Genomic DNA, 9,948 nt, shown 5'->3' with positions numbered 1-9,948 from the left:
CCACTCGGGGGCTGCCGGGGCAGTTAGCACCAGTGCTGGCTCTCTGTCTCCATGTAGCTGGTGGCTGATTAGAGGGGCAGGAAAAGGGAGGAGGGGTAAGCTAAGTGAGCCCGTGATATAGAGGCAGCCCAGGATGCCAGGCTTTGCCTTTGCAGGTGGCCTTCTAGAAAAGCTTCCATCAGCAGTGTGGGGGGCGGGGAGGGAGGGAGCCCTAGTGTTTCTTTGTAATTCCCGCTGCACTGGTTTGGAGGCAGCCAGCAGGGACTCAGCATGGGGCCTCTAACGATAGGAAAAGACAAAATTCCTCCTCGGGTTCAGGGGTTCAGACTTCAGCGGCCTCCGATGGGCACCCTCAGGAAGGACTTGGATACTAAACCAGATTCTTTCCATTCCTGTGCTCCGACTCCTGCTGGCACACACGTACACACACACCACAGGGAAACATGACCATTCCACAGGGCCAGCGCTCGAGGGCATGTTCAGCCTGGCACCAGTGAAACAAAGCAAAGTTCCCTGTTTCCATTTGATACGTACGAGGCAGGAGGATGAGGTAAACTCCAGCAGAGCCTGGGAAGGAAATCGGCGATCGCGTCATTCCACGCTTTTATTTACTGATGAGGAAGCCCCGGCCCAACTGCAACATGAAATGTCCTTATGCTTAGTTCAGATTCCCCCAGAGGCAGGTCCTGGGACAATGATAAGAATGGAAGTACTTGATTTGTGAAGCGATTGCGTAAGCACCAGCAGGAGAGTGGGGAACGTAGAACTCAATGGTGTTATCAAACAAGTTGGTGCTGTGACCAAGCGGAGCCTAATCCCTTAGCAAGCTCTTCGAGACACAGCACACGTCTCAGAATTCTCTCTCCTGCAGGGCAGGGAGCTGGGGCACTTATCCACCAACTCCCGCCCTTGGTAGAGGCTGCTCCCAGAGGAGATGCGGGCCCGTTCCTTCTCCAGCAGCCTCTGGCTGGCAGGCAAAATGAGGCTGATGCACCAATTCCTAAAGAAAATTTCTTTCCAGGCTCATCTCTTACAGCAAATCAGGGCGGCTGGGGGAGTAGCTAAGCTTCCCCAACTTGGAATTGGTAAGGAAATGCTGATTACCAAGGAGGCATGGTGCGGCGAGGGGTGTCGGGGCTCTTGCCCTATGCAGAGCTGCCCTGGGATGGGCTGCAGGGTCTCATCCCGCTCTGATGGGTGAGGCTGCCCCTCAGGGGCTGCACAGCTGGCGGCTGCACCCTACGTGGTACGGCGATATTCCGAGGACACAGATTTGCCTCCAGCCTTTCTACACCATGGTCACAATTCACAGACATTCCGACTCTGGATGGCTGATCCTCAAGGCCTTTGCTCCTTTCTTTCCCCACTTCTCCACCTGCTGAAACCCCAACCTTCCCGCAGGCTTAGCCCAAGTACTACCTCCTCTAAGAAATGAGCCCCTCTTGGCAACCTCCCTCCTCGCCCACAGGCATCAGCCCTGCCCTTTGGAGTGTCTGGATGGTCCAGGGCTGTGCTTGGTCCAAGTCTGCACCCCCATAACGCCTGGCAGGTACCACCCTCAGACTGGGCAAGATGGAGGACGAGCAAAGTGCCAAGGAGATGTCCACCGGATTCTGGGTACCTGGGACTGTTCCTGGCGAATTTGAGAGTCTTTCTTTGTCACCGAAAGAATTCGGAGACGAAGTGATAGGTAAGAAGTGGATTTATTTAGAGAGTAACACGCTCCACAGATAGAGCGTGGGCCATCTCAGAAGGCGAGAGAGCCTCGAAATATGGGGTGGTTAGTTTTTATGGGCTGGGTAATTTCATAGGCTAATGAGTGGGAGGATTATTCCAACTATTTGGGGGAAGGGGCGGGGATTTCCAGGAATTGGGCCACGGCACCTCAGGACTCCCTGCCCAACAGATTCTGAACCCGCTTTTCTTAGTCCATCCTCCAAGGGTAGACTGTACCACCACTGTGCACACTGGAGAAGTGGCCCGTTAAAGGGCATCTGTTTGCACTTGAGGACGTGTGTGGGAAAGGGCCCTTGTGGTGTGGGATGGACGCAGGCAGGGAAGAGGGAAGCCACGCCACAGCCCTTGAGCTGGGGCCACTCTCTGTGCCACCACATTCCTGCTCAGAACGCTGAGGAATACAAGAATTCCAAACTTAAACCTGGCCTTCCAGATTGCTATTCATGGAGGTATATCTGTCAAGGTAGTTGGATAGAACACATTTTGCTTAAGAGTCTGTTGGCTTGATTTATAACTTTTAAATATTTAGACATATGGTATGTGGTCCTCTGTGTGTACTCTTGTCCCAGGTCCCACAAACATCAGGGCTGGGCCTATGTTTGGCATTCAGGCAGTGGTGCACAAATGTTTGCTAACGAAGCCCATGTGAGAATTGGTGGGCAAAGGTGTGGGGGGGACTATAGAAGGACTGGGGCACATGACAGCCTTGGCCCCTGGCGCCACCTTCTTCTCTGACTTATTCGGTGGTCTCAGGACAGATACCCTCACTTCCCATGCCTTACAAGTACTTGAAACTATTCCATCATCTAGTCCAGACCATCATTCTTCAAGTCGGGAAACTGAGGCCCACAAAGGTTAAGTGACCAGCTCCCCAGGGTGACAGTTGAGTGGAAGTGGAGCTAGGACCCAGTCCTCCTGTCTCCCAGTCCCTGGGTTATTCCGGGACCCTAGTAAGACAGGGACACAATCTATCCGCATCCCCGTGACCACTCCCGCTGCCGGCAGTAGGAGAAGGGGAAAGGGGGAAGGGGAGGGGAGTCACCCCTAAACTACCTTGGCTGAACCCATTCTGTGGCTACAGCACCTAACTCCTTTGTTCTCTATGAGCAAACCATCCTACTTCCTTTCACTTCCAACCTTCCAATGGAAACCCAGCTCCGACGGGTCTGGTTAGATCTGCCTGGGCTCAGGGGCTTCGTTTCTGGAATTGGGGGGAGGGGAAGGGAGGGGCAGAGAAAACTGTGCCTTCATTCCGCGGACTCCCGGTGAAGTGACGTCGCCCCAACTGCAGGCCCAGACACAGTCGGGGTGCGGGCTCGCACCCCCTTGCATCCTCCCCGGGGCGCAGGGCGCGCCACAGCGCTAATGGAGGGGCAAGTAGGCAGCGAGTCAGCGGTCTGGACATTTCGGCCCAGCCCCTCCTTCCATCCCTCCCTCCCCGGGCTTCGGAGAACTAGTTCAGCTCGCTAACCCCGGTTAGCAACCACTCGTGACACAGTGGTTTTTTTCCCCTTGAGGTCACGTCCTCGTGAAGCCTCTACAGCTCCTGCCCGCATCCGCCGGCCCAGCCCCAACCCCTCCGGGGGCGAAGAGGCGGAGCCGCTGGGCGCCAAGCCCCACCCCACCAGGCGCGGCCGCCAGAGGGCGCTGAGGCTCCGGAGCCGGGCCAGGGCGGCTCCCAGCCCTCAGCCCCCAGCCCCCGCCCGTCCCCGCCTTCGAGCGCCACTCTCACCGGCTCTGCGGGGCGGGACAGAGGCCCGGGAAAGTCCCAGGGTGCATCTGTGTCTGGAACGTTAGTCACGCACCTGGAGCCGCAGAATATCCGGCTGGAAGGGATGCCAGGGCGAGGGCCTGACTTGTCAAAGGTCACACCCTGGGGAAGGTGTCCCAGAGCCTTGTCCTCCTGACCCGGCGCCATGTAGCTCCGATTGTGGCTGATAACCCTGTTTGCTCACCTGTAAATGAAGAGCTGGCTCAGGGTCCCTTCCTGGCGTATCACTCAGCAAACGCTGCCCACTGCCCAAAGGTACACCTCCTTGGAGCCTCTTTTGAAATCATCGCTCTTTACATTGCATCAAAAGTAGGTGTCTTCATTTCCAAGTAAAAGGAACCAGAGCTCCTTGAAGAAAAGTCTGTTTCCAGGTCTGGGGCAGGCAAAGTACAACATGATCCTGGAACGTCTTATTATTTCAGAAGATAAGCCATCAAAGATATTTGAGTAGAAGGAACGTTGAGTGGTTCCACTGGCCAAAGATGAACCAATAATATTGACTGTAAAATGAAATAAATATATTTGTTAAATCCATGAGTTTATAATGATATTTGAAAAACTCAGTAGACTTTGGAGGTTACTAGGGTGTTATTCTGAAAGGTGATAACTAAAGGGAAGGAATCAAGCATTTATCTTGCCTTTCCTTTATGGGTTGTATTTCAGGGTAACCAAATACAGTAGTTGATTAGGGAAAGTTTTTCTTTATAAAAGAATCACACATAATAAATGCAGAAGTGATAGAATGAGGAAATCACTGTATTGCAATGAAATCATGCATCCTACGGATCGTTCTTAAACATACCCCCCAGGTGGCACAACCAGACATTAGGTACCTCTTGATCTGACATAACAGAAAGTACAGAGCCCTACCATTGAAGTGTTTGGGGCAGGAAAAAAAAAAAAAAAAGAACCTGAAGCTAATCAAGCCTCCAGATCTAGCTACCATTTAAAGAAATGTGAAGGATGGAGAAATATGTTAAAAGATTCCAAAGATACAATAAGCTAAATACACACTGTGGAAAGTTCTACAGGGCAAATGATCCAGTTTTCCCAACAATTTAATGGAATGGGGGACAAAGAGGAAGAAGGAAGACCTGTTAAGTAAAAGAGACTAAAGAGGGAGTCACTGGGAGTTCCCTGGTGGCTTAATGGTTAGGATTCCGGGCTTTCACTGCCTTGGCCTGGGTTCAATCCCTGGTGGGGGGACTGAGATCCTGCAAGCCACATGGCACGGCCAAAAAAAAAAAAAGAGATAGTAGTCAATGCGATTTTCAGACAATTTTGAAACCATCAGTAGAAACTAAATACAGATTGATTATTAGATAATATTAAAGAATTGGTTTTCTGTTGGGTGTGATAATGGTATTATGGTTCTATTTTTAAAATTCTATGCATTAGGAAAAATACAGAAGTAATTATGGTGAAATATGATATCTGGGATTTGCTTTGAAATACTCCCACAAAACAAGGGGCAGGGAGAATTGAAACAAAAATAGCAGAAAGTTGATAAATGTGGAAACTGGGTGATGGATACATGGGGGTGTCTCTACTTTTGTGTGTGCTTGAAATTTTTTCATAATAGCTTTTTAAAAGTATGCTCCTCATTTGGCCCCTTTCAGATACATAGCTAAATATATTTGGTAGGAAGAAAATTTTATATTTTTCTCTGCATTTCCTTCCATGCATTCCTATCAACTTTCCTATATTTCCTTCATTGAAAATGAAAACAACCTATAAAAAGTGGAATAATTGGCAATCGTGCCTTCCTTTTCTGATCTAAAACATTTTCATGCATAACTCAGAACTCAAAATGGTTAAACTATAGAGGAAACTGAGAATCAGAACTTCTGAGCTGTATAGTCCCTTTGATTTGTTTTGGTTTTCTTGTTTTTTGTTTGTTTAGATAACTTTAGGAAGTGGCTTATAATAAGTAATAATTTCTCATGAACCCTAAAATGTTCTGTTTTGGCTCAGGTGTCTAGCGTGTCAAGATGGGAACCAATTTGTGCTTCTCATTTAAAGCTTGTGAATGTCAGTTCCTGGTCAAGCAGAGGAGAAAGATTGAGCTCAGTGCTGAGCTGTGAGGAGGCAGCTTTATTCTACCTCCAAACAGGACCCTTCTTTGTGTTCCACTTTCCTCTTTTGTAAAATGGAGCTGTTTTACTTCTTCCTAGTAGAGTTATAAGGGCTAATTAAAGCCTGTGGAAGCACTTTTAAAGAAGATCCTAAGATGTAGGGTGCTTGAGAAGTGAAAACTATCATTAATATATTTTAATCATCACGTTAAATACCCACATAGACACACCCACCTCTTCTCCATTCAGGCAGATTTTTGCAAAGGGGTAATTAACAGAGATGATGTCATAACCACAGATGGCTGCTTTCATCCTGAAAGCTGCAAAGTTTCCAAATGCTCACTAACTCCTCATTAGACTTTTAAAACATATTAAATAAGTACAGAGTCCCCAGATCTGAGCGAAAGCATGCTGGCAAGAGAAACCTTTTTCTTTGTAAACAGAGTAAATGAACATTTAAAAGTAGCCAACTTTTAGGTAAGCCTGCCAAAACCCAGAGGGCAGCAATAATAAAATCAAATGCTGAGATTGCGTGTTTGGAAAAATCAACTTGACTACATCCAAAAAGATCTCCAGAGACCTGTACCTGCTTTTTAAGTCTTCACCAGGAGGTGAAGAGTTACAAGCGTCCTGTCTCCTGGCACCTAGAAAGGGATGAGGGCAGCTTTTCAGCTGTTAAATGCCAAACCCTCTGGGAAACAGCTGACAAGCGCTTTGCTAACGCAGACACCAGCTACAGTGATGCAGCTCTTTGAAATTCTAATATAATGTTCTCAAATTCCCCTGTGATGGGAAACCCTGTGTCCTTTTCCAATATCTACAGGGAATCATGGGATAGTGGGGTGGTGAAGGGTACATTTTACCTAGTGACTTCCGGTTCTGATTTCCGGGGTTTGCTCAGAATTCTACCACCCACAGTTCACCTCTTGTTTTCTCTCCACTCCCTGTCAACCCTAACATGTAATAAAGCCCCTTTTCCTTGATCTCCCCAAAACGCCACTCACCAAGGCTGTCGTGAATGTGTAGCAGACTCTGGCTGAGGACTTGGAGAGTTTAAGGCATAATGTAGGTAGCCTCAGCCATTCATCTACCCCTCACTCCACTCCCCTTTCCCCACCGAGGACCCTTTCCCTCTCCTTTGTTCCTCTCCCGAGCAAACTCACCCCAGATTCTCATTCTTTTCTTATGCTGAGCAGTCTGGCTTCCTCTCTGTCTCATTCCCAGGTGGCCCCAGCCCTGCTATCTTTCTAAAACCACAATGGCCCATTAGTTTGCTTTTCTAAACAAAGACAGTTCTCACCCAAGAAGAATTCTGTTCCAAGTCATTCAGAAATGTACAATTTCTGCAGCAGTTAACAGAAAAATCCACCTAATAATGCCTTTGGTCAGAAGCTCTCAAACTTTTTTGGCTTTCAGGACTCCTTTACACTCTTCATTCAAAATTACTGAGTATCCCCAAAAGCCTTTGTTTATATGGGTTATATCTATCAATATTTACTGTATTAGAAGTTAATACTGTATTTCCCAGTTAACCGAGAAACTTTTAAAATTTGTATTCATTTAGAATTCCCTGGCGGTCCAGTGGTTAAGACTCCCGCGCTCCCAATGCAGGGGACAGCCCTGGTCAGGGAACTAAGATCCCACACGGTGCGGCCAAAAAAAATAAAATTGTATTCATTTAAAAATAACAGTAATAAGCCCATTGCATGTCAACATAAATAATACATTTTTATGAAAAATAACTATTCTCCAAAACAAAACAAAAAATGAGTGAGAATGACACTGTGTTACATTTTTGCAAATCTTTCATGTCTGACTTAATAGAAGACAGCTGGATTTTCTAGCAGCTTCTGCCTTCAATCTGTTGTGATATTAAATAAACAACATGGAGCCTCTGGAAAACCCCACTGTATGCTCATGAGAGAATGAGGGTGAAAAGGGCTAATAACATCTTAATACTGTTGTTACTAAACCAAACTTGGGTCCGGCTCACCTCACTGGTGCAGTAAAGCCAATCTACTGACACTGGGTCGTGGCGAAGGGAAGTGCAGCGTGAATTGCAGGGCCCCAAGCAAGGAGTCCACGCACCTAATGCTCAAAAGACCCGAACTCCTGATGGCTTTCAGGGGAAGGTTTTTAAAGACAGGGTGAGGGAGAGGGTTGCTGGGTATGTGATCAGCTGGTGGACATTGTTCTGATTGGTTGGTGGTGAGGTAATCAGGAGTCAACATCAACCTTCTGGTTCCAGCTGGTCTGGGGTCTGCGTGCTTGTGGGCAGCAGACAGTTAACTTCTTCCACCTGGTGGGGGCTTCAGTGTCTGCAAAACAGCTCAAAGGATTTGGCTCCGAAGATTATCTATAGCCCTTGAGGAGGAACTAAAGGTCCTGACTTTGTTTAATGGCCTAACTATTACTTTGTCTTGTTTGACTGTTTTCCTTTGTTTCTGCATTTTCTCACTTCTCTGATTAAATATATTAAATATATTCTTTGGAACTCAGGGAAGGCCTAGGAGGCTAAAGGTTTTCTACAAACAAGAGACAGGTGGAGGACATGGGGGAGGGGTGGTCCTGTCCCAGGAAGGCCTTATAGGGTCCTGCTCAGTTACACTATTATAAATTTTGTTCTCGTGGGACCTCTTAAAGGGTCTCAGGGATCCCCAGAACACACTTTGAGAACCACTATCTTAAAACCTAAAGACATTTATTGTTTACTTAATAAGAGGTCTGAGGTAGGTGGGCTCAGGGTTGGTTCGGCAGGTAACACCACCGAAGACCCTGGTGCCTTCCTACCTTCCATTCCCCCCACCATTTCATGTTGGCTTCTCACCTTCAGGCTTGCTGCAAGATGGCAGCCACAGCTCCAGACATTAACTTCACGCACATTCAAAGGAAGCAAGCAGGAAGGTGTACCTAGGGAAACCACCACCTTCTCCCCATCTCTCTGTTTCTTACCAAGAGTAAGTTTTTTCCAGAAAGCCCCCAGCAGACTTCTCCTCCAACCTTATTGGCCTTGATGGATCACATGGCTACTCTTAACTGCAAAGGAAGACAGGAAAGGAAGTCTCTTGAGATGGGGAACAAGAGGGCTATGATAAGCTAAACTCAAGACTCCTTGTCCCCTGAAGCTAAGCACATGGTTGCCCAAACAAAATCAGGGTTCTCTTAGCAATGTAGATGGTGGATTGGCTGCATGATAAGCAACAAACAGTGCTACGCCCCACTCTTAAACTAATAAATATTTCTCCTACTACATCTTTATCCGTAACAAGGAAGCAAAATGTGTAATTGACCCAATACTATTGGCAGAGACTCAACTACAAGGATTGGATTTCTAGTAAAGATGGCCTCATGGGAATCTCTAGTTAACTTGAGCCACCAAATTGGGTGAAAGTGCAGAAAAGCATTGTTATTTTTCGAACATTAAGTTGAATGTTAAACTGGACATGAAAATGCTTCATCATATAGATCCCCAAGGCCATCTCTAAGGTCCTTTTGTGAATATTATATCAGAAATGAGATCTCTTGTGGTTTCCTTGGATGTAAGATCTTTGTGGAAACAATAGAACTCCACAGTAAAGATTATCATAAAGATTGAAGAGTATTCTTCACTTAAGTGGATTATCAAGCAAAGCTACGGCCCCACATAATTCTAATGGGTGGGTGTCCACAGTTGATGAGCCACAAATTTGGAGGTGCTCAGCCAATCTTTTGGGAAATATCCATTGAGCAGAATTGGAACATACAAATAAGAATATTATTATTTGTTTTTCCTTGAAACTTATCTCATTCCAAAAGGGATTCTAGTAGCATACAACACAAAATACAAAATAAAATAAATTGTCTCTATAATAAGAATTTTTCTCCCCCAATTTTTTCTAACCAAAGTGAAAAAATTGGACAGGAAGGAAAAAATAAGATGAAGCTAAGGTTAATGCCTAAAATTCATGATATAAGGTTACATACTATTTTTAGAGCTGACTTTCAAATTTAACACAACTGTCAGCAGCCCCATCACAGATAGAAATATGATGAATTTACACAATGCCACTGTTACTAAGGAAAATATTCTCCTCAGGCTCACATATATACATAGGTACACACACACATATAGGCACTGAGATATCTAAACAAACAAACAAACAAACAAAACAAGCTTTCAAAACCATCTCCACAATAAACAGTTAAATAGGGCTACTTCTCATTACAGTCTTCAACATATGTCAAAGCAAATTTCCATAAACATCATGCTACAAATGCCTACAAGATGGGGCACAGGTACATAGCTCTTTGAGAATCTGGTTTAACACAAAAATAAAATTTAGAGACGATGGAGGTCTGCAATCAGCAAGAAGCAAATGAGAGATT

The sequence above is a fragment of the Mesoplodon mirus genome, assembly GCF_964341445.2.
Source record: "Mesoplodon mirus genome assembly, chromosome: X".
NCBI lineage: Eukaryota > Metazoa > Chordata > Mammalia > Artiodactyla > Ziphiidae > Mesoplodon > Mesoplodon mirus.
The sequence above is the reverse complement of the archived record's forward strand: the minus strand, read 5'-3'. Positions refer to the sequence as shown.